This window comes from Macrosteles quadrilineatus, unplaced genomic scaffold (genome assembly GCF_028750875.1).
Source record: "Macrosteles quadrilineatus isolate MER2022 unplaced genomic scaffold, UCM_ALF_1.0 Scaffold_9__3_contigs__length_116548681, whole genome shotgun sequence".
In the NCBI taxonomy this organism is placed as follows: Eukaryota; Metazoa; Arthropoda; class Insecta; order Hemiptera; family Cicadellidae; genus Macrosteles; species Macrosteles quadrilineatus.
In genome coordinates, this window is record NW_026542602.1 from 26,959,821 (window position 1) to 26,987,414 (window position 27,594).

The 27,594-nt window shown below is 34.9% G+C and overlaps 1 protein-coding gene across 1 annotated transcript in view; it reads right to left on the reverse strand.

The window, feature by feature from the left end:
• The window catches only part of LOC129004511 (uncharacterized), a 217,533-nt gene that overhangs the window by 35,466 nt on the left and 154,473 nt on the right, over positions 1–27,594 (reverse strand). The window contains exon 4 of the mRNA XM_054433122.1: positions 19,558–19,619. The gene's annotated coding sequence lies outside the window, so the exon portion shown is untranslated. The remainder of the gene's footprint in view (positions 1–19,557; positions 19,620–27,594) is intronic.

A 27,594-nucleotide genomic window follows, 5' to 3' on the forward strand; every position in this document is an offset into this window, starting at 1 on the left:
ACTAAAACCTGTCCTGCAATTGACAAGACAACTTCATTCAAAACTGTAACCGCAGACAATAGACCATTAATTAATTGGTCTATAGTATGTCCTGTAACCAACTTCAAACAGCTGGTAACACAAGGCATAAAGAAGATTTTCGATTTCCGTTGGACGTCATTTGCAGCCCTGTATATTTACAAAGCTTGAGTTTCAGTATCACTTCATGTTTGAACTGACCTCCGCTCGACTGCGATCAATCCAAATTCTTTGTTTGAAGTTCATTGTTGGTGATGGTGAGTTAATGTTGTTCAAAGGTTTATTGCGGACATTTTCCATCACGAATGTAAAAAAAAACAATACACAACGTTTCGGGATCTGGAATCTGATCCCGTCTTCAGGTGAAAAAACTTAACTAACACATTACAACTAACAATACACAAACGCCCAACCTAAGTTGGAATACACTACCGAGGGTAGTAGTCAAAAAATATGCACTGTATAGCAGTCAAGTCATGATACAACATGCAATTAATAACAAATCACAAAACACTATAATCTATAAAAGGTTTACGTACAAAAAACTCACACAATGGAACACTAACAACACCGTACGCTATGACTCCACCAATGAGACTGAACCAACATGGCTGACCAATCGGAAACACGGAGACAACAGAAATGGCTTCCGGTCCCTGGAAAAGTAAAACCAACAAAATGGCGGAGCGATGTACGATGCCGCAAGATGGGTGTTAATTATGTTTATTCATATCACGAGTTTTACTACGAGTTAACATAACGTGCGAATTTTGAGGAGAACTCGTTATTTCCCTATTTATTGAACAATTAAGTTCCCTATCCTTTAGTTCCTTGTTCAAAATGGGTAGCCAAAGTGGCCTTATTTCAACCGATGACTGACCGATACTGTAAAGATTTTGCCCGCGGATAAAGGGAATGCCACGGTAGTTCTTGATACTGTGACATACGAAGAAAAAATGTTAGAAACTTTGCAATCTGGCCAATACACCCAATTGAAAAAAGACCCCACAGAAACTTTCGAGCGTAAAATCGCTAGTACTCTAAGAAAACACAAAAAGTTTTTTAGCGACAAACAAAGGACTCGGTTGACACCACACCATTCCAAAATTCCACACATGTACGGGTTACCTAAGATCCACAAACCTAACGTTCCTCTGAGACCAATAGTTAGCTCCCGTGATTCTGCTTGTAGGGAATTGTCTAAAGTCCTTCTGGACATTTTAAAGCCTTTAGTAGGAAACACTGATTCGTTTATCAAAAACTCCAAAGATTTTGTAGAAAAGTCTAAATCTATCGTACTGGCTGATACTGACAAGCTGGTCAGCTTCGATGTTGAAAGTCTGTTTACGAATGTCCCCGTTTCGGAAACCCTAAAAATAATTGAGACCCGTCTCACAAACGACGATACTTTAGCAAACAGAACTAAACTCCCTGTTAACGTCATAATGGAACTTTTGGAGTTGTGTACTCAATGTAACTATTTCCAATTAGAGGGTAAATTATACCGTCAAGATGAGGGTATGGCCATGGGGTCACCATTGTCACCTATCTTTGCCAACATCTTTATGGAGGAGTTTGAGCAAAAAGTTTTGGCTTCAGCTCGGCTCAAACCGAGGATATGGTGGAGATATGTCGATGACACTTTCGTGGTTTTCCCTCATGGAGATGATAAATTGAATGAGTTTTTAGAGCATCTTAATAGCGTTTCATCCTCCATAAAACTAACCATGGAGGTGGAATCACAAAACAAACTCCCCTTTTTGGACGTGTGCGTAGAAAAGCATTTGAACAGTCTTAGAACATCTGTTTATAGAAAAAAGACACACACAGGGCAGTATCTAAACTTTCAATCAAACCACCAAATTTCTGTCAAGGAGGGGGTTGCTTACTCTCTGTTTGACAGGGCTAAGAGCATTTGCTCCAATCAGGATGAGTTAAAGGATGAAATTAAGAAAGTAGAACAGGATTTGGCTAGTAACGGATACCCTCGATCCATTATAAACAAATGCAAGAAAGATAGGGCTACGCGTGAACCTTTACAAAATCGCAAGGAAAAACTCGTCCACATGTCAATCCCGTATGTGTCAGGACTGTCGGAAAAAATCAGAAGGGTTGCTAGGAAATTTAATGTGCAAACAGCATTTAGGACACAAAACACACTTAGGCAGAGTCTCGTCAAAACAAAACCCAAAAATGACACTCAGGATACTAAAAACTGTGTTTACAGAATAAATTGCAATGATTGTTCCAGGCCTTACTATGGCGAGACAAAAAGACCGTTGAACATTAGAATCAAAGAACACAGAGAAAACACCAAAAAAGGTTTAGTGGAAAAATCTAAGATCGCTCATCATTGCTGGTCCGAAAATCATCGTATGAATTTTGAAGAGGCAAAAATTGTCCATAAGGAACCTCATTTTTTCAAACGTAAACTCATTGAAGCCTCATACATTAAATTAGCAGACCAACCAATCAGTCAGTCATCGGTTGAAATAAGGCCACTTTGGCTACCCATTTTGAACAAGGAACTAAAGGATAGGGAACTTAATTGTTCAATAAATAGGGAAATAACGAGTTCTCCTCAAAATTCGCACGTTATGTTAACTCGTAGTAAAACTCGTGATATGAATAAACATAATTAACACCCATCTTGCGGCATCGTACATCGCTCCGCCATTTTGTTGGTTTTACTTTTCCAGGGACCGGAAGCCATTTCTGTTGTCTCCGCGTTTCCGATTGGTCAGCCATGTTGGTTCAGTCTCATTGGTGGAGTCATAGCGTACGGTGTTGTTAGTGTTCCATTGTGTGAGTTTTTTGTACGTAAACCTTTTATAGATTATAGTGTTTTGTGATTTGTTATTAATTGCATGTTGTATCATGACTTGACTGCTATACAGTGCATATTTTTTGACTACTACCCTCGGTAGTGTATTCCAACTTAGGTTGGGCGTTTGTGTATTGTTAGTTGTAATGTGTTAGTTAAGTTTTTTCACCTGAAGACGGGATCAGATTCCAGATCCCGAAACGTTGTGTATTGTTTTTTTTACATTCGTGATGGAAAATGTCCGCAATAAACCTTTGAACAACAATCCAAATTGTTTTTAGTGAAACCGTTCAAGTGGATTTCAAACAGAGAAAAGTTCAACATCGCGTCCCGGTTTGTTTTGTGAAATGGAATGGATAGTGGAAAAGAGTTGGGCGTGTTTAGCGATGAATAACTGTAAACGTATCACCAAAAATGTTTTAATGCTAAGCTATTATGTCTAAGGAATCGCTTGAATGAATTTACCTCACCAAACAGCAACGTCCTTAGTATCCGTTAATGAATATCAATGCAGGTTGGCTTGTGAAGCATGGTTACTGGCTAATATACTGTCATTCATTGGTTATTATCATTACCAAAAGAGATGGGGACACCACCTAGGTGCGTATTTTAACCCAATAATGTGAGTGCAGAATGAAATGTCATTATCAGTGTAGCTTTGTTACTGACTTAGATCACCTGTTTCATCACCCAGAACCATTTATTTAAAGCCATATTTCCTAGGACAGATGGGTCCAGTTTCGAGTCATTAAAAGCTGCTTAGTTTTCTCAGGATCGAACAGGAGACCTGCTGATTAGCAGGCTAACAGAACTGTTAACATTGTTTATGATTAATTGCTTTCATATGCGACTAGAAAACATAAAATGTTACACGACTGAATACATTCTTTTATAGCACATCCGCAATAGACGTTTAGCCAAATATACGAAATTTACTCCAATATTCTATTTCCCTTTACTTTGATTATAAATTAATCCCCCCAATTATGCTTACTGTGGTGGGTACAAACACTCTGAATAATAGTAAACTAACCATCCATTAAATAACTGGTTTTGTGACGCTCATGATATTCTTGTCACTAACACTGTACATTGGAAATATAAACTGAGGGTAAAATTAAATTTCCGCAAAATCTTTTTGTCTCTGTGATAAATAGCTTGAACAATATGACAAAGTTACATTTGCCTGCTCACTTACCGAGCTTAGGTGTTTTTTTTAGTTACATTATCGACTAAAGGTCAATTTGAGTAAATTTATTCCAATGTGAGGGTTAATCTTCCTACATTAGCGACAATATTGGAACCGAGTCGCTCTATTTTAGGATAAGAATATTTGTAAGTGCATTAGGTAATAACATTACTTGTTATGTAGGTTCGGCCGTTGTAGATAATACTAAGATGCTCTTTAGAAAACAATAAACCCCTTCAAAGGGAATAAGTGAGATTCGAACGATCATATGCTACAAAGGTGTGTTATGTGTAATGTATTTTGCTAACACAGGTTACGTCTAAGCTTTGATTGACTATCGATAGAATAGAATAAATTACTCAGTAACCAAGAGTCAATGGTTTACGTGCGTTGATGTCAACATATTGCTTTCATTTGAGGGAAAAATATACTGTTTTAGCGTCAGTCTACAGTTATAATACCAGAAGGCAAGCCATTATTGGGTTTCTGAGAAATCTATTTTTTATTAAATGAAATTTACAGTTTGGTAGAATCACGAAAATTTGTTAGTAAATTCAAAACGCACTCTACTTACTCTCGTTTTTTGAAAAGAACAACATTTTTTGTTTCAGTGTTTAAAGCCTCCACTGTATAAATTAAAATATTTTAAGACTCACACAAAAATAATATTTTCCTATTAAGAGGGCTAACCCTCAGTTATAGGGTTGATCTAATGATTGGTAAAAAATCTTACAATATCCTCTTTTATTATGACAATACCATAAATATTCATTCTTTTGTCATTACATATACAAATAAACTTTTGTCTAAATTTTAATAAAGAAAGTTTCTAACAATATTGATATTAAATATCACATCGTAAATAGGGTTCTCTAAAGAGCCAACGACTTAAAAAGAGCAATATTTGTACGTAGAAAGAGCAACTGTGAATCGGCATGAGAAAATACAATGAACAACGTTTTGGCTCTCCAAAAGTAAATACTTTCAGTCAATTAACGGCTGAGTTTGTTTATTAACGGAGAACTTAAACAAGTTCCATCGGGAACGGTCTAAAATTAATTCTGTTTACGAACTAACAGAGAATACGCAATACACGTATTATTGCCGTAATAGACTTGATTATTCAATATTGGCATCGTTGCCACTTTGTATCACAAAATTGGTCTATTTAATTGAGCTTGAATGTCGAAATAAAATAGGTTGGTAAAAATATCGACCTTCTTCCAAAAGTGGCGTCAATTGCGGCTCTAGAACCTTGTAAAGGGGGACTAACAGGGATGTTTACACGCAGTAAAATCAGCAGAGGGTTCCGGGGGTCCTTCCCTGGAAAATAAAAAAAAAACAAAGACGTTTGATGGATTTTAAAGCTATTTGTCTAGAACTGTGTCCAGAAATCTTCTTATGTTTTATGACGAAATTAATGTTAAAATTTATATTAACAGAGTCTAATGAGGAGGGGGTTTAGTCCATATGGACCCCGCCCCCACTTGGAACCACTACTGAGTGGCGTAGATATTAAAGGAATCGTCGAACCCGATTTCCTAATATGAATATTTCGTTACGTATGTCATAAGTTTTTAAATAAATAATATAACAATATTTGACAAGCACCTCTTCGCGATGGGTTTTAAAATTCATTCCAAATAGTCTTAAGGTAATACACCCATGCTAGCTAAACTCTTTTATGAAGCCATACGTTATCATTCTCTAAATCGAACCATACTATAATCATAAAAATTCAATAAAGAAAGCTGTAAGATTATATAAAAATGAATAATGTGTTTTATGGAATTACTTTCCTTATTAATATGATAGTAATTCAGTTGTATTCGAATATTATTCCTATCTAAAGGTATTAAAGATAAATTAAAGGTAGGTAAAGGTATCCTATCTAGGTTATTATTTACGTTTACAAATACACCTTTATTCCTGGTATTTAGAATCAAGTGAGTAAAATAGATAAAACTCCTAACCCTCCCATTCTTAGTTCACCATACAATTAATTATTATTTTATTCCTGTATATGAATCACATGTGAGCTAGATTACTGCAGAAATTACTCTCCTTACTGATGTTCAGCTTCCTTAATTGTCTTGGTAGCCGATAGGTTGTAGTGGTTGCCTTAAACATCTTAAGGTTGCTGGTTCTACCCTGACCGTGATGCCATTTGTTTTCAAACGTTTATGATCTTCCACTTGGATCCTCAAGGAATTAAAAGATCACAGATAATTCCCAGTTGTGGTAATTAATCAGAATGACGTTAGGAACAATTAGGCCTACCTCAAAACCGAGTGTTAGTGTGTGTCTGTTGTGGGGACGTCTCAATCGAGAAGGCGGCTAGCGGCAGTCAGATCGTATCACAGTTAAATATACGTTTTCGGTGGCCCTACTTTTTCGAAAGCACGATGCGATCGTGTTAGGCCTTATTAAACGTTATTAAGTGGCTTGTTATTGAAGAATTATGTTCATTTATTAACACGTCAGGACGGCCTAGGAGGCACGAAGCTTCCGCGGGAAGCCGGCAATCATTTCTGGCGTTGTAGTGCGTTCTGTGTTTCGTTGGTAGTTGGAGTTTGGAATGTGAATCGGAGATGTGTTCGGAACAAGTTGTTTTCTGACCAAGAAGTTATTTATTCTTTTTTAATTGTTTTCTGCAAAATTTATTTATATTTTGATGTGTTATTTGGGGTAGGGCTCGTGTTAGCCTCTTTAATTACATTTCAATCGCAATTATAGAAAAAACGCGAAAAATGGTTTAAAACATCTTGAAATATATAATCTGATTTCGCCCTCAGCTGAAAATACAAATCATAACAAAGTTAGTACACCCCCTTCCCTCCAAAGCTGGAAAATCACATGAACCCCTCCCCCCAACGGTATAATACAGACAAAGAAATGTAAGTGTATCAATGGTGTAGTGTGTAGTGTAGGGTGCAGATGTTTTAGAGAATCTAGCGCGGGACTTATGTCATGGAGTCTTGGGATCAAATACCACCAATCAGGTATTTGCTTAAGCTAAATGATAATGCCGCAGTAATTTGGAGCCCACCTTAATGTGATACCAAATATCTATAAAAATGATATTTCGTCTTTAGGGAAGAACATTTCTCTGACTCAGAATAACTCCCTCCACTGAAGGTTATATATGGTAGTTTCAAATATAATATATTGTTTAACCTTTGATAGGTCAAAGCTGCACCCGATCAGTCCTACATGTATATTTGGATTTGTTTGTACATCATTAAACAAAAAATACATGCGACTCACAATATGTAACCCCTCAGAAAATTGTAAAACTCTTTTACTAAATGATAACAGAATTCACAGTGAGTTGGATAATTTACACTGACATACACCCGACAACAACCACACAATAGTAAGACACGCCTAGTGATGTAAACTCTAGTATGGTAATGTATTTGATCTATTGTTTGTTTTACTTAACAGAATTTATGATGAATGCAGCGAAGTTGCTTAGAAATCATGTTAGACGTGTGCAATTAATTTGTGATTGCATGCATGATCAAGATTCCTGTTTCGTTGTAAATTAATTCAAAACTACAATCATATGTGTGTTTGTAGAAAATATGATTTTAAACTTACACAGATAACTAGCTGTAAAAAAATTAACTTCAGTTTAAACCTTTTCATTTACATTTCATTGCATTCAAATTTATTATAATTTAAATCAAATTTTAAACTTTCCTGCTGTAAAATTAAGTTTTATGGTGTAAATAAGTAATATACATTTAGAATTTTGTATCTTTTTGTATCGAGTGTCTTAAAAGAATGGTGTAGCTTATTTAATCTGATTAGCTCTTTTAAACTACAAGTTTGTTTTTACAAAGCCATTAATATCATTATTCAACAAGTTTAAAAACATGTTTCCAATCATTGGGAAATTGATAAGGGAAACTAAAGGCATGTATAATGGAAAACATATAAATGCATACGGGCTAAAAGGTATATCTAGTACTAGTTATCATATAGGATATTTATTAACTGCTATTCCTTAGTCATTATAGCTAAACTCAGTTAAACAAATGAATTGTAACATTCATTCAATTAATCCACTTAGACCTGATTGCAATTTTCATCATTATCAACAATTAAAATTTTAACTGGGTAGCTGAGTGTTTTAGTGCTCGCCTAATAATCAAACTAGGTCGCCGGTTCAATCCAGAGAAAAGTCAGTAGCTTTTTGATGGTTCGAAACTGGACCCAGCTGTTCCTGATTATTGGGGCTTTAAATAAATGATCCTGGCAAAGCTACACAGGTCATCACACTCCATTCTACACTCATCCTTCACTCATATTTGGGTTAAATACGCACCTAGGTGGCGTCCCCATCTCGATGATTGATAATTGATTGATAATTGATAATTAATAATTAACAGAAATTAAAAAGGTCTATTTAAGAAACATTCACTACCTATGTCAGTCCAACAAGATCATGCAATAATTCATTAAAATGTTCATTATAATAATTATCAATAGGAACTAAAAAAATGTGAATATCACAATTCACCATTGAACAAAAGTGTAAAACGTTTGAATGTGATTATAACCATCAGATGTGTATGTTTCATGGAAGATGCGTAATTTAAATTAAGTTCCAATTTTGTTGGATCATTGCGATGTTTATTTAGCCCATAACCCCCTCCCCCTTCCCGCCGTTTTCACCATCCATGTTCATCACGACCCTCGCTTTTCACAGTAAGCCGGTATCATCAACGTAACGTATTTCATAGCCTCACTGATTTTTCCGGGCCAAAACCTGATTGGGTTCAGTTTGTATTGCCTTGATGGATCAAGTGTACTCTCCATCAATGTTTGCAACTCGCAAATTTCAAATTCTCTTTTTTTTGTAAACACCAATGCATTTTTATTATTTTACTTCAATAAGTTAATTGAATTGGTAGAAGGTGTAATTCAATATTGATCTTAGTAAATATTCTATTGTTTATTGTAGTACTCGCTTTTAAATCCGAAGGATGAGGAATCGTTCCCAAACGACATGCTTCTGTTATTGGGCTATGAATCCCGACTTGCTATCTACTTGGTGCTATCTTTTCCCGACTTTAGATAAAAAAATAGGAAAGTTTCGGCTGTTAATTTACAAAAACACTTGACAGGACGTATATAAACGCAAAAAGTAAAAACTAATAGTTTTATTATTTAGCATGTACAAAATGTTATGAGGAAACAAAAGTTTCCGTGTCAACCCGTTCTATTAAATTTTTCACTTTTTATTTTTCGTAACGCACTTTAGCACTTTTTAATCCTTTAACAATGACTTTTGGATACTGAAGTACTATCAGTAGTCAAATTCCCCGTGTCCTTATTTTCCTTCTCTGTTGTAATTTATAAGGAATCACGGCTAGTCTGCCAGTTACAGCACAGAACTTCTGTCGTAAAGACTTTGGTTCAAACCCCACCGATAATTTTTAGTTATATGAAAATTCCGTGACCCCTAACTTTAAAAAGTCCACATATCTAAAAACGATAGATCTCTCCTATTAGGAGAAGTTTCTCTTTATTGAGAAACTCTCTGCGTTGGAAGACAATTTGTAATTTTCGACTTTGTAAAATACATAGAATCTGGCCGCCGACACGGTAGGTCAAAGCTGTATTGTAAGTCCTCCTACTTGTGTTTGATATTTATTTTATGCAATAATACACCGCGGGGAGCGCTATCCAGTGCGGGAGGGGACGGACGCCCACCGATGTAGACCTTGCGAGGAGGCGAAAATATCTGGGGCTCACCTGGACATGGTGGAGAGCTGTCTCAAGAGCTAAGGTTAGCTTACAATTTGATTTACCTGATAAATAATTAAATTAATTTGTAAAAATATGTCCATTTACCTTAACTTGGAGAATATATTTACCAACACCCCTTTCAAATTCATTGACCAAACAAAACCCCATCTACATGTTATTTTGTAAAAAAAATATTTTTCTCTACCTATACGTAGTATGGAGGAAGTATTGTTTTCGTCAACATTTCCGAGTTTGATTTTTAGGTGGATATATCCGTTTTGGGTTGCCCTGAGAAAAAAGTTTTCGAAGTGATGTCTAGGTGTATGTGTGGACGTGTACACAACGACAGACCCCACATGTCCTCCGATTTTGATGGAATTTTGTATGTGGGTACTAATATACGGTATCTCCAGTTTATTTTAAATTTTGACATTTTCAATGGTGATTTTCCCATTAACCCTACAAAATAACGGAAAATTTAAATTTTAACAAAACGACCCTTCTTACGTTCTTTTAACTTCTAAGCAAAACGGTACAACCCCCATTGCTGTCAAACTGGTGGCTCAAAGGTTAGTGTAATTTACGTGATTTCCTCATAAAAACTCATAACATAACCAAAAAATGAGGTTTGAAAAAAAAGCTCGGGGTTAATTCAAATTTAGTAGGTTATGGTCTATGATTATAAAAAATGGCACAACCCCCATTGTTTTAAAAACTACAGTTCAAAAGTGATTGCAGTCTCCCCAATAAAATATCACAGTTACTCCCACTGATTGCTGATTCTTTTGTAGACTTACCACGTGACATCTATGAAAATCACTTGTATGATTTTAAACCTTAAACAACTAAAGCGAGTCTGCGCTTATGAAGAAAACACTAAAATGTTTTTAAATGCGAATAACAATCTCTTGGATTGAAACGGTTTACTATTAATAATTAAATGAACTGCTAATCTTAGTTTGATAGTTTTAAGTACATTGCCCCTGGGACTTATATCATTTCACAAGTTGCCCCCATTAACATGACAATGTACCGTGTGCTTTCGATTTGACCTCGGGAGCTAGTAGGTTTTCATATCAATGACAAAGAATGTTAAGATCTAAGATTATTGATAAGTCAATAAGTTCAATAATATATCCTACTATACTCAGTTTTATCTCTGTCGCATTACAAGAAAATCACCCTACTACAACATTTTGTTTGAATTAGGACTTTCTATGGTGGTTAACACTGATAATGGCTTTTTTGAAACGAAAGAAAAACATCATGTTATAGCTCTACCCACAGATTTAGTCTTGATGATAAAAAGACAACTGATAAAACCAAAACTTTCTTGAAATATTAAGATTAGTATTAGAAAATAATGTATGTTATGAGTTGTGGACGCATTTATTTGCTCAATAAGGTTAGGTAGTTAATTACAGAATTATTTTAGGCTTACTTGAGTCTCTTAAAACAGTACATGTGACGGAAATCAATGCAATTTCGTTAAATGTAGTAGGCCTACCTTTTATAATGTCTACGATCTCAAAAACAAAATATTTGGTTTAAAAATTACATTCTAAAATATAATTTGTAAGGCGTAAACAGTACGTACATTTCTAAAGGTAGGTAAAATATTTACACAGAAAAACTAGATATTGGCATCATATATCAACCGGTGTATTCTTGGTGCCTCAAGAATCGAATAAATTTATCTGAGAAAATCCAAGGACGATTTTATATATTCAGCCTCCTGCTGGTGTTGCGATGTCGTACTTAATGCAGATTGTATGCTTTCAATGTATTCTGTAGTAGGTGGCAAATAGGAAAACGATCTCTCAACTGTGATTCATAACAATGTTTTACATTTATGTGAATCACCGCGAGACTGCTCGCTCTCTACGCATAGCAAACAGAAACGCTGCGGGAGATAAATTCATTGTGCGTGATTTTGTTTTCGATATGAATATATCTTGAGTAGATGAACTTAACCAACAGATTATTTTATACAAGTAAGTGTGAAATCTTAAAGAAGCTAAGTTTCATTTTGTTCTTTAGTGAATCAATTGTTAAATGTATTTTACTGATGATGGGATGCTTTCTAATACAGTGAAGGTTCTAGCCCAAGCAACTATCTTTTCCTGTTGTTTTCTTTGCATTTGAAACAGCAATGATATGCACATTTTTATTTTAAGTTGAATATGAGCGAAGGATTTATATAGAATGGAGTGAGGGGTTACTAAATAAGATTAGCTGTTTCCGTAGTCAGAATCAATTATTAAATGCCAAGTGATCAGGGATAGTTGCGACAAGGTTCGAATTATTAAACGTTTACTGTATTTTCCAGGATCAAACTAGCAAACCTGTCGACTGTCAGGTGAGCTATAAAAATATTAAAATGTGGAACCATTGGATCATGGTTGCTTATGTCGTTATCACATTGCCAAAAGCCTATGTGCAATGGTAATTGGGGAGCCTTGAGCCTGGGCTTTGAGGACAGAAACCTTACCTAACTGCTGGTTCAACCGTAGCACAAATTTGATAGTGGTATTTAAAGCTGTAGTTGGTTGGATATGAACTAGCATTGTAAAATATGTACAATAATAAATCGGGTGTGCATTGAAGAATCAGAAAGAATTGTAAATCCGAACTTCGTTCAATATTTCTTGTTTTTTAAGCCAACCTGAACATTCATTCATTTGTTGAACCTTTCCAGAGAGAGCTGCCAAAATCCTTTTACACCCTATAAATTAGTCGAAATTCAGCGTTAAATTCAACGAGATTCCTTGTCGATCTGCTGATAAAGCTCTGAAAGGACTGATTATTTGGGATTTTCTCCTTTAACTGCAGACATAAAATCAGCAGCTCCTGCCTAGGCCCACGCGGCAATAAACAGAGAGCGGAGATGCCGTAGATAAAGTGTGTAACGAGTCTCTGTCGCCCAGTTAAGTCTCTATCAAGAGTCTCCCATATATCCGCACCCCCAGTTAGGTCTGCTATGTCTATATTTGCATACAGATCGGCGATAAACTCTCGTCTTTACCTGTCGGCCATCTTTGTGTTTCAATCGTGTCCGTACCATTGTTGGCACGTAGGTGTAAAGGGTAGCACACAATGTGACATTCTCTTAATGCAACACTGTATTTTTTGCGGGTTGATTTTGATTCGTTTCGCAACACATTCCACACTCCTCTAACAACCATTATGACCGGTAAAACAAAATTTGTTGAAGTTACAAATCACAATTTTCATGACATTTCTCCTCCTACTGTGCCTGCGCCCGAGTTGCAATTGAAAGGTTAAGGACGAGAAACTGGTTGTTGTCTCTAAAGTTGCCAACAAGAATACGTGATCCATCATTCACGCTGGATTTGTTTCACTACTTGCCAACAACACATACAAGATCCACGCAACAAGGTGGGAGGTCGAATGGAGATGCGCTTTTGTCTAGTCGGTACCAACCTTTCTTAACACCAAATTTGTAAAACTTTTGTTGGATTTTACTAAAAAATTTTTATAAATAATTTTGTTTCACTTGAACTTTGCACTTTGAAATATTCAAGTTCATGTAAATTACAGTGTGTAACAGAAACAATGGTTATTTAGATACCTACTTTTTTATTCATATATTAAATCGGATCTTTTGAAAGAAAGTGATACCAAAATTGTAGTAGTTTCAACAATTATTTAAAAAAAAGTTAAGAATCACACATTGCATTTTTCATTATTTTTTATTTTGATTCGTTAAGGTTGTCATAACTTTGCAGACTTGTGTTAGTGTTTCTTCAATTATGTAAGAAGGTGTTACAAAAAGTAGTCGAGAATCAGTATTTGTGCCGAGTTTTATGTAACAAAGTAGATATTATGTTAAATAATATTTTCGTACATTAAAAAAGAAATGTGAGCTTTACTTTCCAAATAGGTCATATTATTATCATTTGTAAGCATATTGGCCAGTAAATTGAACTTAAAAGCAAGCAAATCATCTCTTAGGAATTGACCTAAATCTAGTTCACAACTAATGTAGCATACAGTAATTAATTATTGAATGACATACGATTGTGTCAGTGTTAAGGAACGTCCTTGGTTGATTTATTACATGTATTTATTAGACCTGTCTAACCCCACGGAACAGATCCTTTGCTCGCGTCAATGTAGACCTTCACCTTATCACTCTTATCAGCTGATACATTATTCATTGTTGGTAAACCTCTGTCTTGTTACCAAGGAGAAGGAAACAAGAGTATTTGACACGATCTTGGAAACAACAAGAAGTATGTATTTCTTATCCCAGAAGGCTATTTTAGTCTACGAGTTAGCGTGAAACGCTGCTATCACTTGCCTAAGAAACCCACTTGCTTAAAAGAAAGACACTTTTATCAAACTGTATGGTACAGATTAACTCTATTTCTAAAATCAATGGTAGATGTGTAGCTACTTCATACATAATTTTAAATACGAAATAACTTCTTCCACGTCCTTTCGCCGTTGCGAAACACGGACATGGTTGGTAATGAAAAAAACAGCTGGATTTGTTTTTGGTTGTTAGAAAATTATACATCTAGGCTTTCTGAACTGAAATTAATAATGTAGAAAAACTAGTCCAAACAAATTTGAATCTGGCTCTCTACTTATGGCTCAAATAAAAAATCTAAATCCAGTTTACACATATACCTAGGCACGTGTTTTAATGTTTATAATATGTACAGTTATGTCTTAAAACAAAAAGCCTTGATGGAAACAGAGTTTACATGCAGGGTATCAAATATATGAATAATAGATAGCTGGATTGATGTATATGTTTAGATATTTATACAAGAGTTAAAATTTACAGAAAATCGATTTATAACTTTTTAGTTACGCCAGGAATAAACAGAAAAAGGTGAGGCCAGTATAAACAAAATATGAAGTATTTGAATATTAGATAGAAGAGAAGATTGTGAAATTCTTCTTGTCGTCCTTTTAATAGGTTGAAACAAATAACGAGATAATAAATAACTATAATTTCTAGAGTCCTCCCATGAAACATCAATGATGTCCAATAATAGAAGATCTATCATGTGTATGACATGTTCTACGGAGGTCCGAAGGTGAGGTTATAATATATAAGTTAACTAATAATATATAATAAAACGGCCGTGTTTAAAACCAGTATAGTATGTGCACTGAAACTACTAATATAAAAATAATCAGTACAACACTAATTTTAATAAAATACTTAAACGATAGTATCCTTATTTATACCTAGAAAAATTAATTCAGTAATGTGATGAAGGTAGCAATGGAATATGAACTTGCACTGAAACTACTAATATAAAAATAATGAGTACAACACTAATTTTAATAAAATTCTTAAACGATAGTCTCCTTATTTATACCTAGAAAAATTAATTCAGTAATGTGATGAAGGTAACAATGAAATATGAACTTTCCAAATGCCAAATTAGGTTGCGCCATGCACATTTAATAAACTCCGCGTATGAGCTTTGTTATGATTCATTAACTGGACTGGGTGAGTGAGTTGATGTGAATTTAGTTATTACATTTAAATGTGTTTACAAACTCGAATCCATACATATCTACATAGGTAATTGAGTTGATTTACATTGTGTAGCACAACTATGAGTCAACAACTATGAGTCTTGGCTCAATCCCAGTCATATCCAAAAGAAATTGGGAGCGTTTAATGGTTTGTATCTTGTAGGTGTTAGAATTTCCCTTTTGAAAAATCCCTCTGTTGTGGATAAAATAATACTGTTACCTTCTGTAAAGTCCAGACTTAAAATAAACATCATGTGTTTAAGATATTCCTACAGCAAAGAAAAATCATAATTTCTAAACAATAAAATCAGGGGATTTCATTAATTACAGTAATTTGTGTTAGTTACGGGTTTTATTTGTTAAATTCACGTATTAAAACGTAATCAAGGATTTCTAAATAAATATTTAGAAATCCAAGAAAATCCTAGATAAAATTGACCACAGCCACCATATACCACGATCTAACCACTAAAAACATCTAAAACGATATGAGATTATCACAGTTATGTTAACGAATTTGCCATAACCAAGTTTTATCGCAATATGGTTGAAAGGTTTTAAGTTATTGAAGCGGCTGAAAAAACATTTTGGAGATTTGGCAAAACATTTCAATCGACGGTGTATGTTTTGATTGAGAAGACTGTAAACAGATTTGCCACACACAAGCCACCGCGGCTTTGGCAAATCCCTCCATAGCTTCTAATGGTCGTGATTTGTTCTGCCTTTTCATTTTGACATGAAATATAAACTGTGTGTGGTTGGGAGACACCAAATGACGAAAATTATTCTAAAGATTAGAACACCACATTTTAATACATCGGATGGTAAAATTAATTAATCTTGGTTTAGATTGGGATAGTTTTGATGGATTACTTCTATTTTAAGAGGAATTTAATGGGTATCGCTGCATAATATTCAGCCCTGTCTACTGCTGTAAGTCATCGACTGGTCCCAGTTAAAGTAGATACTTGAAAACCCACATTTAGATAAATATTTTCCTCTTCTGTATCTTAATCTGAAAATCTCTTATAGACAATAAATAGCCTAAAACATAAACTATGAATCATGACCGAGACCCGTATTGATAGTATTATATTTCTACAACGATGCGGACACAAAAAGAAGTCTGAAGCGTAGGGCGAAGAAGTCTGAAGGATGAGTGTTGAAAGTATGGGATGATAGCCTCTTACTGACTAACATCAGCTGGCTCTTTACCAAGGTCATTATTAAAAGCCCTATGATCAAAGGCAGCCGGGTACGGTTTTGAATCGTCAAAAGGCCAGTTACTTTCATAGCATCGAACCGGAAACCTTCTGATTAGCAGGCCCGAAGAAATCATCAATGAACACACCTAAGATGTTTACAATACCCTTCATAAAATAGCAGAATTGATCACTTACTAATTGGTCTTGTAAAAATGAGGCCGGCGCGGCGAGGGGCGGTGATATCAAAGAGGCAGTGCAGTAAGTTAAACTAGATGTATGAGATAGACCGACCTGTAAACATATGCAAGCGTGCAACTCGAGTCATAAATCTACCAGTAACTTGCCGTCTCGTCCTGCCCACTTTCCTCCGTCCAAATGGATTTTAACAGCAGATCCGTCCAAATCCATTTCCATAACGCATCTAATCCCAGTCTCTATGGCCCAGTCGAATCCATTTAAAATTGAGTTTTGAGTTTCTCCTAAAAATCATCTTGTCATGAGAAAGTTGATTGAAAGAAATTACAAGTTTGTGGAAACCACGACGTTTTCCTGAAGTGGTGTAAGATATTTGAGCTATATGAATATTTGAGTCAAACTCAATGAAATAGGATCGATAACTTTTGTGAAATTTATCGTTAACACTTGCTGTATATTACCCACTAATTTGTATATTATGTCATGGAAATGGATCAGTTTAATGAGATTGGGTGTCCTATAACTGTTACAGTACTTCAACATTTATCTCCCATTATTTCACCTAATCAGAACTCGTATGACGAAATAGAACGATTGGTTTGTAGGCTATCAACTCTATTTTGATATTATAAAATGAGGAATACTGAGGCTTTGAAAAACATTAAACACAAATCAAAAGAATTCATATTTATTCACGATAGGACACGAAGCCTTCTAGCAGTATGCAAACGATGATTTTATGGGTATCTTTCTATCAGTAAGACATACATTCTCTAACGATAAAAGATAGGTTAAAAAGCCAAGAATGTGATCGAGTGCTTTCTTAAACCTACTTTTTGCCGTCCACATTAGTGCGTGCTAGATTTAAACCGGTGTCTGAAACGTCAGTTAACAGATTGTGGATTCACGGTAACACACCATTAGCGTATCTCGCACAACAGGAGCATATCGTCCCTTAAAACGCTACGTTTAGCCAACACGAACACTTCCCGGCTATCTTTAGTATTTCCAATGAGGAAACGCCCAACAACTTAATTGATAAAAAACCAAACGTCACGACGCGTAAAAATGCTAATATATGGCGCCGGCGGATCGGACTAACGGTCCAGGCTTGAGTTGTTTTTGGATAATCCGTCGAAAGAACATCTTCCGTCTCTAATCTCGGCTGTCGGCGTCGACCGAGTTAAGGGTCGTAAACTTCGAGACGGACGACAAACCGTTTGAGTTTTGACACATATTTGCCCTATTGAATCTCAGTTCAACAATAGAGTGTGTTCCTAGTCTAGTGTTGGCAAGTTGGCGTCTCGGACTTTGGTACAGGAAGAACGGGGTTGATTCTCGACACATACTCAAACTATGAATGGGTTTGGACCGCTTTCCTCTTCAAACTACTTGTGCATGATTTGACCATTCTACACGTAAACGCCGAGAAAAATATAGTTCAAGAGGATTAGGTTTACTAGTGAAAAGCAATAAAAATAAAATGTAATAAATTTGCTTTGATAAATACTACTTAAACTTTCACCAGAACAGATTTTAACATAAGTGGGCCAGAGTACTATTAAATTTCAGTGATCATATCAATAGATCACGATAATTTAGTTGACTCGGCAATACAAATGTTTAACGCAACAAACTTGCTCGACGCAAAGACCTGTGTAAATAGCGGTTAAACTTTCATGTGATTTTAAAATACAAGTGGGTCATGACTGTCTTAACCCAAAATATCTGCAATATTGTCTGACTCAGGGTTATTACGACCACGTGGCTCCTCCTGTCGCCCGCAATTTTAAACTTGTTTTTGTTTGAACGTCTTCCCCGAGCCAAATCTCTTACTTAGTTGCCTGGTAGTTGTTTAATGTTGACAGCTACTTTCTCAGTACAACGTTACTGTCTTGGGTCTGGTTGTTTGCAGCTGATATTAATTTTATTTCCTTGTGAAAGCAAAGAAGAGTATTTTAAGAATTTTGTGTGGATGTTTAAAGAACTTTTTAAGCTTCACTATACATCAATTTGTCTGTATACTTTATACAATAAGGATTTCGCCACAATAAAATTCCTTATCCAGCCGCCCTACGTAGTCAATTTTTACGGCTAATGTGTCATTTTAAAGCTTAGATATAGCGAGGGATGAATAGTAAAAGGTAATTTATTTTTGGACTTCACCACATTAGTGTTTGATTTATTTATACAATTCACTTTAAAAGATTCATCAATGCTGACCAACTTTTTTGACAGTATTTATTACAGTAATAAGCTCAAAATTGTACTCACCGTTTAAGGTCATTAACCGATGATCATAAAAAATAGGAATATGACTCTATACAACATAGCTTAGAGTGTATAGATTTAGAAAAAATATTGGTATGAACAGATTTCCTTCGGGCATGCTCTCAAAGTATGCTTTCAAAGTTTACATAATTTAACTAATTGAATGATTAACAACTGTCACATAGTCAGTCACATAGTAGTGAAAACTAGTCCTTTGAAAATGTGTTTGTTGATGTTATACTGTATATAAATATTCAAAACTAGTTTTAAAATAAGTATAACAAATATTAAACAACAAAATTCTTTCTATATAAGTCGTACAAAACTATTCAAAATCAGATATCCAAAATTTGTTGTTCTAGTATGTAAGTCGATATATTTAATCTATATCTTAATATTAATATAAAGTTTATCAAAGTATTGAGGTTTAAATTTTTTTTCAAAACTACACCTGTAAAAAAGCCAAAAACGAATAATTAAATCCGTATTTCCAACTAAACATTTTAAAGCAAAAGTTTATGAAATGCTACCTAAAATTAGTAAAAAAATACATAGTTAAATAAGTAACTTACCCTTACAACTGAAGGGTGCTAGTGAGCTAAGGCGTGGCGGCCCTGTCCGTGTGTGGCATCATCTGGAATATAAAACATAAAAAAATTTCAAATCTAACTTAAAGTCCTATATGATTTTTAACATATCTCTATATGGCCTACCAACTTAATTAAATTGAAATACATCCATTAGTTTTTCCCTGTTGTAACTTGTTAAGTTTATTTTGGGTCTGTTTCATGTCTGGTAAAGCTTTAATTCGTTAATGTGCATTTGTCTCTTAAATTCAAAGTGTGCTGTTTACTCATTGGATGAAGCACTGAGGTTTTATAGATCGCTAGCTAGCATATCGTTCTATTTTATCTTAATAATTTTGATGTAGGAAATATTTCATAGTACACAAAAATACATTGACACAAACATACAAAGTAGAGAAACATACCTTGACACAAATATATCAACGTACACAAATATACCATGCCATTGTATTCACCTCATCTATAAGCATCGCACATCTATTAGGATGATAAGATGTTGCTAATACTCGTATAAGAATGTATGCGCAACCAATGTCAATAGTTCTGATGATCTACACAATATAATAATCAGATACGAACAGTAACAGTTTTTGAAAAATTCTAACATTCTCGAAACTTCATATAATTGGCGATATAACTACAATTAATGACAATGCAATCTTAAATATTTTCTAATTTTTTTTACTCACTCTTAATTTATCTTATACTACCGAAACTATGGATGGTTTAACATACATAAAAGAAGCTAAGATTAAAAAAGTAATCATTTCTGTGTACCAAAGTAGGGAAATTATTGTATCTGAAAGAAAACTGTAATTTACATACAGTAACTTAGCACTCTGTCGGTGACTAGTTCAACTACTTTCGTTTTTATTCTAAAACAATTTGCATCTGTATGGGAATGGAATGAAAAGTTCTATTCATAGCCTAGCTACAACCCAACTTTTCAAAGAGATATAAAACAATTGTGTACCTAGAAGCTAGCAATCTTTCCTCAAACGCAAATCAATTATAAAAGGTATAACATTACCTGAGTACTGCCAGAGTGATCCTGTATGATCCTTATGGATTACGCGTTTCGTGGATTTAAGTCCTCATCTGCAAAGCTTGTTACAAAAACATTGTTTCTTATTTAAACTTTAAACGACTTTTAAAAAGTGACAGAGTTAACAATGTTCTTGTTCAAGATTTTAAGACAAGGACTTAAGTCCAGGAAACACGTAGTCCATAAGCATCATACAGAATCACTCTGACACTACTCAGGAAATGTTATACCTTTTATAGTTTGTTCAGCGATTTGGAGACAAAACAACTTAAATATGGAACAAATTAATCATTTACAAAGTGCAACAGAACGTAAAGGAACGTAAACAACAATTTTGGAACAAACTCAAATCTCAAGTCTAGATTGTTACTTGTAGCAGGGCCAAACAGAAATTAACGAGTAAGCATAAACATGGCTGTTTACAATCTGATGGCAGAAGTCACAACAGGGATTATGAAACTGGCGAGGAAACCCGTCGTGGAGCATCTGCCAGGAACATACGTAAAGGCTATATAGTGGCGATCACGTGATAGCCAGACTTGTCTTTGTGCAAGTATTCTTATTAAATTGGTCATCAATGTCCAGAAGAAAAGTGATGAATGTAAAATGAAAAGTGACAATATAGATTTTGGACAAGAGGTCTATGTAAGACATAATAATACAAATTAAATTACTCGGTAGGTGAACGCATGTATCACGTAAAATAAGTGAATTACAAGCTACAAAAACAGATGGGAAATATAAAGTGAAAAGCTATCCAAATAAAACCCAAACTGCTTAAGCCGGCACCAATGAAATTCACGAGTAACGAAAACACGTGTTGAAATTTGGCGTGCGAATTGTTCTAATTAGTCCAGGCAAATTAGATCAAAAATAGGGTGTGCTCCCCAAAAAATCGTCTAAAGCTGGAAAGTGTTTTAATACCTTTTGGGGGTCCCAAATAAGACTCCTGTGAGTTTGCGACGGATTCTGACGTCTGCTTAAGTTTTGGGAGTCAAAAAACTATGAAAATTTTGCACTTTTTTCAGTTTTTCGCTTATAACTCCTAAATAACGAATCCTAAAGAAAATGTTGTTCAAAGGTGACTTTTAGTGCATTAAATTCCGCGTCGATTGATGTTAAATATGTCAAAATCGGCCGATCCGTCTAGCCGCTGTAGCTTTTCAAAGTTGGGATATTTGCATCAACATGGCCAAAAGGTTGATTATTAGACCAGTTTTCGGCTTACAACTCCTAAAATGACGCATGCTATACGAAAATGCACCTGTAGTTAGTTTGTAAAACACAAAATTATGCGTATTTTTTTTTTATAATCAATAACGGCAATTGATTGTTTCCTACTTTGTATGGTCGCCATTTCATTGAAAATAGTATTGAAGTTAAAGTTGGGAAATTTTACTCAAATTGGTAACAACATAGATCCTGTCCTTAAATGGATTATGAATTATTAGATAGTGGTTTATTCCATTTTGGCCATCCAGAAGTTTATCTAATAAGGTGTGATGAGAGTAAGACCCCCTATGTAATTTTAAGTCTAATATTGTTGTCTGAGGTTCCGAAAATTCTAGGATTCATCCCAACCACCCATTATATAGATCTATCCCTGTATTCATCTCTCAGTTTTTGGCTTACATCTTATAACGCATGCTATCGAAAAAATGTTCCTATAGTTAGTTTGAAGAGCATAAACGTCTGCGTAGAATGTTTTCCAATTCATTAAGATCGGCTTCACCATTTAACCGCTATTGATTGTTAACACTAGATCAGATGCTTGTCAAGTTTCCGAAGTTTAAAATCTTGCCATTGAAATCTGGCAAACAACCAGCCTAATTACCAAAAACATAGGGGCTATGGCATTGAATCTATCTACTAGTGTGACGTCATATGGATCCTGCAGCATGGCCTATGAACAAGTAAGTGCTCATGAGAGCAACGTCTTACTGTGGAGAGCTTTTCCGAGATAGGGGAATCAATGATGGGAATCTAGCCCGATGGTTCGCTGGCAGGCCCATCGCAGTGAATGCTACCCATCAAATTAAGGGATATTGTGGGATCACCTCTTCAACATATTATCAGCAAGTTGACAATATAAACTCCACGGATACGGTGGGATCAAAAAGAAATTCATCAAATGGTTCCAGAGTCACAACCCATTTTCTGAAAATAGTTCGCTCATGTCAGCTCAGCAGTTATCCCATATGATAGCATCAACGCGAGATATGTATAAAGCATAATGAAAAGCCACAGCTTGCAAGAAAATCGTAAATAGGCAAGCATATAATGACCATAAACTGTGCAGAATAAAAGGATGTGGTGACCTTAATTGCGAGCTGTGATGGCAACATCAAAGATCAAAGAAGAATCTGCCCCCCTCAGTCAGCACGTGATATTCTACATTAAATCCAAGCCTCAATTTGAATCATACTTTGGATTAAAAATAGGTCCGTACCCACTGGCGCAGTTTGATGAAGAAAGCGTGATGTAGAAGAGTCGAAAATCTAACTAATCATGTAGCCTAAAACTACTCATGCTGTTTACTCCAATCAATGTAGATCTCACTGTGTTCTGAAGGGTTACAACAATTGGTGAAGTTGCAGAAGCAGGTTGGCCCCATACATGGTTGGGAGCAGAAAATATTCAAATCAAGTGAGGGTTGGTCTCTTCTAGAAGACACTTTTAACTAATTTTGACTTTGATTCTAACAAAAGGGGCTGCTCATCCACCAATCCTTTAGAGCTCAATTAAAAGTGTACTTAATTCAGAGAGATAGGTATGGAAAATTAACGCCAATGGGTTAACTCCATAGAACTATAAACATAACTCCCATCACTACGGTTACTCCACCGGTTCGACAAGAACTTCTCAACTCCGTCTACCTATCTCGACTATCGTGTACAAGTTAAAAAAGGTTTACATTATCTTGCTCCTTTTGAAATGCAGGGATATAATGCACTACTGTCTGAAAGACTTGCATGGGGCACAATTATCTCAATTCGATATCTGACGAAAAAGATGGTACCGAATGTCACCATTTGTGGCAAGACCGATAAGAGCAAAGAATGAATCCTTATTCTTAAGATTCCAATGATGATAAGTAGAAAAGTTACATGGTAAAATCTACGTGATCTCCCAATAGTTTTTTTTTTTAAATAGGCTAAATAAATAGTAAAACTATGCACATCTGTCCCATTATCATCTTTCGTTTATTAAGCTAAAAATAACATTTTTGCTATATTTAATAACATCTTTCTCGTTGTAATATCTTATTTTAGAATCGCTTAACACCATTTTGGAGTGTCCAGAGATGGTATCGTATAAATGGGAGCTTAGGACGAATCCTAGAATTTTTGTAACCCCAGATAACAATATTAGATTTAAAATTACATAGGGGGTCTTGCTACCCTTCCCTTCACACATTCTTGGATAAACCTCTGATTGATAACCATGGAATAAACCACTATCTAGTAATTCATAATCATAATTCAACGCCAAATTTTGTGTTTTCCAAACTAACGACAGGTGCATTTTTTGTATAGCATGCGTCGTTTAGGAGTTGTAAGCCGAAAACTGGTCAAATAATCAACCTTTTGGCCATGTTGATGCAAATATCCCAACTTAGAAAAACTACAGCGGGTAAACGGCTCGGCCGATTTTGACGTATTTAACATCAATCGACGCGGAATTTAGTGCACTAAAAGTCACCTTTGAACAACATTTTCTTTAGGATTCGTTATTTAGGAGTTATAAGTGAAAAACTGAAAAAAGTGCAAAATTTTCATAGTTTTTCGACTCCCAAAACTTAAGCAGACGTCAGAATCCGTCGCAAACTCACAGGAGTCTTATTTGGGACCCCCAAAAGGTATTAAAACACTTTCCAGCTTTAGACGATTTTTTGGGGAGCATATGTCTAATTTGCCTGGGCTAAATAGATTTAACCCCCCACGAATGTGCAACGTAATTTAAGGTGAAAGTAGGGCTCAATAGCAAGAGATTTAAAAATAAACTTTAATCCCTTATGGTAGTTTAGGGAAAAAGTCGCCCTCTTTTTCCATGACTTTCGATCCGAAAGATATGTCCTTCCATTTCAAATACTGTAGCTATAGTTTCAAGTGCAACATGCGTTTGCAATGAAAATAGACAAAACATACGTAAGGGTCGTTGAAAGGGGGTGCGACTGGGGGCTTGACTTGGGGAAACCATGTTTCTCACACAGCCTTTTCCCGTTTCAGTTTGTGGCCTTTTCCCGTTTAGGAAATCTATCTATTTGTTTGTATACTCCTTGGACTGGGAAAAAATTGTTAATGCCTGCACAAAAGTGTTGAATAAAACTTTACGTAAAATGACCTAAAATTCTTCTTACTAGAGAACTCTATCCAATTAATTGGCTTAACTAAGGCAATTTTCATTCAAGAAAATCTAAAGCAGTAGCTTAATTCGTCCATTGAAGTCCACCAATAAACCATGTACACAATAAATATGATGATAAAAATATCTTAAATTTTTAACATTTAGTTGGCCAGATTATGGTTTTTGTTTTATAAAGCTGCACGGTCAACTTCTAAATAGAACAAGGAACCACGAGGTCTGTAAGCAGCCGACAGGTGGACCAATGCCAAAGCACCGACAAGTTTATCGATCTCTAGAGATGATGTTTTCTGATTTGTGGTCTTTCACAAAATCTAGGTGTTGCCAGGTTTTAGACTCAACTCCAGACAGCGTTAACTCAACTGTTATTGTGTATTGTTAAGGGAGGATTACTACAAATTTTTGTCTGTTGGAGTTTGATAATCTAGGGTAAATGTCCTTGTGGGATTTTAATAGTCTTGTTAACAATGTTACAATGATAGCAACACAATGATTAGTGTAATATTGATTCAAGAAACTAATGAGTAATATATTGACGGTGATGAATATAGTCTATATTCTTCAAATTTTTAAAAACACTTATTAAAATTTACTGGATCAATATGTTTATGAATACATTTAAACAAACTCTACATGCTAGAAAATTTAGACCAAATTAACAGTTTATATCCGTTATGATGGTTTGCATTAAACTCACTAGTTAAAACACAGGATGCCATTTTAATCCGAGATAACGTTTATAATGACGTGGTTACTAGAAACTTCATTTAGTTACCTGCTTTAACATAAGGCTTCATGCGAGGATCTAATCCTACTTAATGTGAATTTTGATACTTTAAACAGCCTTTGTTGCCGTTTGAGATTCATGTGCAAAGAGAAATTATGGGAATATAAAAATTGAATGTGTTGATATTAAATTGTATACAAAATATATAAATGTCAAGTTTCATAATCTTTGATTTGTTTATAATTTAATCCTTATGTAATTTACTATTCTATTAACTGATCCTCCCACTAATAAATAATCAAGCTATCTATAAAATAATCGTTAAAATATCTCCATTCCTCAATCTTATTTTTAAAGAATGGAAATAAATATTTTCTTTTAATATCGGATCCAAGATTGATGCACGTTTCATCCAGCATGTGATTGAAATATTCTTTGACATCTTTGTCCTTTTTAGCGTCAATTCGCCGTCCCCAATAATTAATTTTTCCATGTCCCCACTCTATTACATCCACTTAAAAACAATATTTTTTTTAAAATCTCATATTTAATATCAAATTGCTTTGGTTAGAGTGTTTGCTTTGTCCTTCAATAGTTGTGAAATTGATTATATGAATCGGTGACCATTATCGAGGTTTGTATTCTATCTCAAGGATGAAGGTTTGGGCCACTCTTTATCCACCTAATGGCGCCTTTAAATACGGTGGAAATTAGGGAAATCCAACATAATATAGACTTGAACGGTTAAATCATACTAACACGGGTCTCTATCAGATTAGGTAATTTACTTGTTCAGGCCATATTATAGAATTTGATGAATTGGAAATAATTGTATTTCAAAAAGGTTGTGTTAGCGATAATTGTTATCGAGTGGCTTTTAATGGAGTTAGTTATCTAAAGAATAGACAAGTTTTACTAGCTCTAGAAACCTATCCTTTTTGTGTACTTTAAATGCGTCTCTGGGAGTTAAATCGAGCTCCTACTACTGAATAATTTGATCACATAGCTGTTCGTGTTTAGAGGGATTTGAACCCGGTCCTTCAGTATAGAAGTATTGCACACTAGTTCTAGACCAGCTGCATCCTTCACAATAAGGTGTATAATATGCTTAAGCCGGTGTAATTTACAATTGTGAAATTCTTCTACATCAAAATGAATGAAATTAAAACACTATAGTACTGAAATTAAATACATTCAACTTACAATCTTTAATTTTCTGGCTCATTATTAGATTTATGGTTGTATTTGAGCTATTTTATCTAAAAACTATGCTTACAACTCATCTTCTAGTTCTTTAAAAGCCAGTAGTCCAAAGACTCCATGTTTTAACAGTAATTGTTTGAACATTTAATTTAAATGTGAATGCAGTGCATCCGTGACAGACTTATAGTTGGAAAACTAGTCGAGTAGTTTGTGCAGTGAGGTAGCTCAAGATAGTAATTTGTTAATTAGAACCACAGCAGCAGAGGTGTTTACATTGTGCTACATCGTGCCTTGATTGCGTGTAACTAACTACATCCCACAACGGAGAATACATTGTACGAGAGGGCTTATTTATTGTCATTACCAAGGGTGGGTTAAGTTTAGGGCCTGGAAGATAGATAGAGCTATAGCACAGAAGAATGACATCGTTTGAGTAAATGAGGCATGACAGCATGAACGGTACTGTAACGTTTATGCTTCTATATAAATTTTGATTATACGTAAAGCGATTTTGTAAGATTGTTATTTTATATTTAAATCGAAATAAATAAGGCAAATGAATTTCATATACTATATATCCTCTGATATTTCATGCATTATGATAAGTTGATTTTAAAATGTAAAAATATTGTATTTTTATGATTAAGATTTTTTTTATCTCAATTGGCTAGATAAAGTGTTT